This window comes from Dasypus novemcinctus, chromosome 13 (genome assembly GCF_030445035.2).
Source record: "Dasypus novemcinctus isolate mDasNov1 chromosome 13, mDasNov1.1.hap2, whole genome shotgun sequence".
NCBI lineage: Eukaryota > Metazoa > Chordata > Mammalia > Cingulata > Dasypodidae > Dasypus > Dasypus novemcinctus.
In genome coordinates, this window is record NC_080685.1 from 97,606,050 (window position 1) to 97,611,501 (window position 5,452).

Sequence of the window (5,452 nt, forward strand, 5' to 3'; positions counted from 1 at the left end):
TTCGCTGTTTGATTTGTACAATGTATACTTCCACACCGATTCCTTTTTACGACGTTATCACTTGGTAATGTAGAGAAAGACTAACTTTTTAAAATATAATGAATAAAATCAGCTGCTGTGAGAACTCCCGGAAGTGGGGTGAAGACCCCTCGAGGTGGCCGGGTGCTCCCCCCCGCTGCAGGGTCCGTAGGCTAAGTGCGGGTTGGACCAAGGCGTCCGGGATTTCAGCACCCTGAGCCCCTAAGCCACCTAGGGCTCCCCTGCCAGAAATGCGGGAGAGGGGGCTCCGTGGTGAGCGAGGGCGCCCCCAGCGGCCGCTCCGAGTATCGCGTGCGGGGCGCTAAATTCACACTAGGAGGGCGGCTTTACCTCGAGCCATCCAGGGAACTGGTTTGCCTAAAGGAAGTTCCTCTGGCACCTCGCAGTCCTTCAGGGGCGGGTCGGTCTGGAGAGGCAGCCCTGGGCGGGCGCTGGGTAGCCTGCGGACACTGGGCAGGAGGGCTGGGCACTCAGCAGCCTCGGGGGCAGCAGAGGCTTGGAGAAGAGAGCCTGGGCTGCTGCGGCCTCCCTGGAAATCCCCCACGGCGCACGGTGAGCGAGGCACGCCCGCCACCTTGCTGCTCTGTGCCACCCTGCCTTGGTCATTCTCGGGCATCTCACCCGATGTAAAGCCACAAGTCAGCATCATTGTGGGAAACTAGAGGGTTCCCGTCAAGAGCACCAGCTTTGGAGACTGCGCTAACTTCCTGAATGTGGTATCTGGCCTGTCTCCCTGTGTGGAATGTGCTAGCAGTACTGCCTGCTTCCCAGCGGTGTTGTGAGGATTAAATGAAACAATGGGTTAAAGCACTAACCAGTATCATCTCTGAGTAACTACCTATCGCTCAGGCGGGATGAAGTGTGGGGACCTTGGACTCTAGCAGAACTACAGCGCCACCTTGTGGTTTTGTGTCTCAGAGTACCTGGTTGATCTTAAATGCAAAGACCCTTTTGCAGATAAATGCCTGTGAGTTGGCCGTGGTTGGTTAAACTAATTTTGTTTATATTCTGTAATGGTAAGTATGGTGTAGGTGCCTAGCAGAGCATCTTAAAAACAGATGATGGAAAAAAACCATTTGAGAGGTCATCTCTTCTAACCGAAATCGCCCAAATAGTGGGATGTTCCCAGTTTTAGGAGTGGATAGGAAACAAGATTTTTTTAAAACAAATCAATTCTATTGATACATATTAATAAAGTTTAAAATTCACCCAGAGTGTAAAATCAATGATATTTGGTGTAATCACATAGTTGAGCATTCATCACCTCAATCATCATTAGAGCATTTTCATTACTAGTAATAATAAACAAAAACAACAAGAAAATTCTTTACCTTTTCATTTCTCCGTTTCCCCTGCTGTACATAGCTGCTATTCCTGGTTATTCTTGCACAGTTATTTATTTATTTATTTATTTATTTGGTAGGTTTATTGGGATATATTCACACACCATATGCTCTATCCAAAGTGTATAGTCGGGAAGCAGATTTGGCCCAACTGATAGGGCATCCGCCTACCACATGGCAGGTCCAGGGCTCAAACCCAGCGCCTCCTGACCCAGGAGGTGAAGCTGGTCCACACGCAGTGCTGATGCGCGCAAGGAGTGCCCTGCTGTGCAGGGGAGCCCCATGCGCACGGAGTGCGTCCCGTAAGGAGAGCTGCCCCGCGTGAGAAAAGCACAGCCTGCCCAGGAGTGGCAATGCACACATGGAGAGCTGATGCAGCAAGATGCTAGCAACAAAAGGAGACACAGAGTCCCGGTGCCACTGACAAGAATCCAAGCGGACACAGAAGAACACGCAGTGAATGGACACAGAGAGCAGACAACTGGGGGTGGGGGTGGGGGGAGGGGAGAGAAATACATACATACATAAATCTTTAAAAAACACCAACAAAGTGTATAGTCAATGGCTTTTAGTATAATCACAATGTTGTTCATTTATTGTCACAAAAAATTTTAGAACAATTTCATTACTCCAAAAAGAACTCCACACCCCTTAGTAGTCCTTCCCCAGCCCTACACAACTGCTAAGCTTAGTTTACCTGTATAAATTGCTTTACATTTACAGTTTATGTAAATGGGATACCTTGTGTCTGGTTTCTTTCACTTAGTATAATATGTTTGGTTTTTTAGGTTTTTTTTTTCTTCTGATATTAATATCTTGTAGTATTAACATACATTTGCTCAGCTTCAAAGAAAATCAGTCTTATATATTGATATATATGATATATAAAAACATTTCAGTCTCTCTCTATAAAATATATATTTTATATATATAAAATGTATATATTTATATTACATGCTTTTTTTCCGATGCTATACAGTTCCATGTTGCATTTTTTAGCTTTCCTTTTAGTAACATGCCTGGCCTTGGACTTTTCTTTTTTCTTTTTCTTTTTTTTTTTTAAGATTTATTTTTTATTTATTTAATTCCCCTCCCCTCCCCTGGTTGTCTGTTCTCTGTGTCTTTTTGCTGCGTCTTGTTTCTTTGTCCGCTTCTGTTGTCGTCAGCGGCACGGGAAGTGTGAGCGGCGCCATTCCTCGGCAGGCTGCTCCCTCCTTCCCGCTGGGCAGCTCTCCTTATGGGCGCACTCCTTGCGCGTGGGGCTCCCCTACACGGGGGACACCCCTGCGTGGCAGGGCACTCCTTGCGCGCATCAGCGCTGCGCATGGGCCAGCTCCACACGGGTCAAGGAGGCCCGGGGCTTGAACCGCGGACCTCCCATGTGGTAGACGGACGCCCTAACCACTGGGCCAAAGTCCATTTCCCTAAACCACTTTCATACCCACATATATCACTGCTACTTGCAAACATGTTGGGCTTTCACTCTTTCTATTCATTTCCAAAGATTGACACACATCCTTTTTACCAATTCTGCACAAATTAACCCTCAGCTTTCCATTCTCTAACCTTCTTCTATTTTCTGGCGACCCATATGCCATTATTACTAACTCCACAAGTTTACACAATATATTTAGTTCATAATAGCACAATCATACAGTATTTGTCCTTTTGTTTCTGGCTTGCTTCACTCAACATAATGTCCTCCACATTCATCCATGTTGTCATATGCGTTACTTCATTTCTTCTTACCGCTGCATAATATGACATCGAGTGAATACACCAGTTTATCCATGTATTGGCTGATGGACACCTGGGTTGCAGGAAAAAAAGATTTTGGGGGCTTTGGGTGGGGGGAAGAAAGGATGCACAAGCAGAGAAAATCTCCTGGGCGCCCATTTGTGCCCTGGCCTATTGCTTCTCCCAGCTTTCCTTCACCTGCTCTTCATTCCCGCACTGGCCCCTCCTGGCTAGCAGGAGGTCTCCCCTTCTCCCTCCCCGCTCCCCAGCCACCTCCCTACAACTCAGCCCTCCCTCTCCCTTTTCCTCCTCCACCCCCACCCAACCAGACCCCCACCCTCCTCCTCCTCTCTGCTGCACCTCCCCCACTCCCTACTCCCTTTTCCTGCTTGATTCGGCGCTTCAGCACTTCTCACTAATGCACCCTGTATTTGTTTGTTTGTTTGTTTAAAGATTTAGTTATTTCTCTCCCCTTCTCCCCCCTGCCCCAGTTATCTGTTCTCTATTTGCTGCGTCTTCTTTGTCCACTTCTGTTGTTGTCAGCGGCAGGAGAATCTGTTTCTTTTTGTTGCGTCATCTTGTTGTGTCAGCTCTCCGTGTGTGCGGCACCATTCCCGGGCAGGCTACACTTTCTTTCGCGCTGGGCGGCTCTCCTTATGGGTGCACTCCTTGCACGTGGGGCTCCCCTACGTGGGGGACACCCCTGCATGGCAGGGCACTCCTTGCGCGCATCAGCACTGTGCATGGGCCAGCTCCACACGGGTCAAGGAGGCCCGGGGCTTGAACCGTGGACCTCCCATGTGGTAGACGGACGCCCTAACCACTGGGCCAAGTCCGCTTCCTCCTATATTTGTTTGTTGTCTTCTAGTTGAATAGAAGCTCCAGGAGGGCAGGGATTTCGGTGTTTCTTCACTGCTATATCTTCAGCACCTGAAACAGCGCCTGGTTCAGAGAAGTGCTCAACAAATGTTAACTGAATAAAGAATGAATAAAAATGAAGGTGGAGTCTGGGATGGGGAAGACTGGAGAAACTACCCAGCAGGTCACACAGAATTTTAAATGGAAACTGTGTTCTAATTTGGGAAAAGGGCCTGTGCACAGGGCCTGGAGTTTTGGATTCCCACACTCAGGAAGGACCCGGCGCTGGGGTTCAATGCTCTGTGGTAGCCACCTTGAAATTCTGAACAATTTTGTGTTGGAACTTGTGTTTTGCAAGTGAAGTCCATGGGACAGTGGTGCATGCATGGGCCTGCCTCCTTCCCCTGCCCAGCGCCCAGATCCGACCTGGCATCCCCTCCTCACCCCCACAAGGGGCCTGCAAGGGGAAGGTCGGGATTGGGTGCCCATGACCCAGAGCATCTCCGGGAGGGGCACGACGGCACCTGAGTCCACCCCACCGGCAGGTCCGGGCCCGGTCTGTGCCATGTCTTGGCCTCTCGCCTCCCCCTGACCCAAGTGTCAGGCAAGTCCCAGGCTTGGAGGGTTGGGGATCCTCGGGGGTCGTCGATGTGCCGTGAGTTTGGGCAGTGGACCTGGGGCTGGACTTCCCCAGACCCCATCCCTGCCCGGGGCCCGGCAGAGGGAGGGGACCCGAGCAAGCACCCGCACCGAGGGCCGGCACTCCCTGGCCAGTATCCCATGCCCGCAAGTGCTCCCTTGCCCGGCCCGTGCCTGTGGCAGGAGGGCTCCTCCCCTCCTCCTTCCCACTTTCCCGAGGCAGGCTTGTGAGTTTGTCTCTTCTGGCCAGCTCCAGACACCCTCCAGGAACCGCAAAATACAAAGTGTGCAATCTCAGTGATTCCACATACAAGTTAAAAGCTTTGATATTTGCATTCAAAACCAGCATTGTGGGGCGCGGGTGTAGCTCAGTGGTGAGCACCTGCTTCCCGTGTACGAGGTCCCAGGTTCAATCCCGCGTACCGCCTTAAAAAAAACCAAAAACCTAGTATGGCACATATCGTGCCTCCAGAGTGGCCCTATTGACGTTTGTGGGGGGCAGGGGGGTGGTTGTCTGGTACACTGTAGGACGTTTAGCCACAGCCCTTGGCCTCTACCCACTAGAGGTCAACAGCACCCTCTCACCTCAGCTGTGACAAGCAAAAATGTCTCCAGACATTGCCAAGTGTTCCCTGGGAAGCAAAACTGCCCCCGCCCCGCCCCAGTCAAGGTCCACTAGTGTACCTGAGTTAGTGAGGAGGGTCAGAGCGAGCCATCAGAGCTGGAGCACAGAGATGTTCAGGCATCAGACCCATGTTCTCTTCCACCCTCCAAAGCCTTTGAATCACATACAGACTCCCTCCAACTGAGAGCTCGATAAATGAAAGAGACCTAAA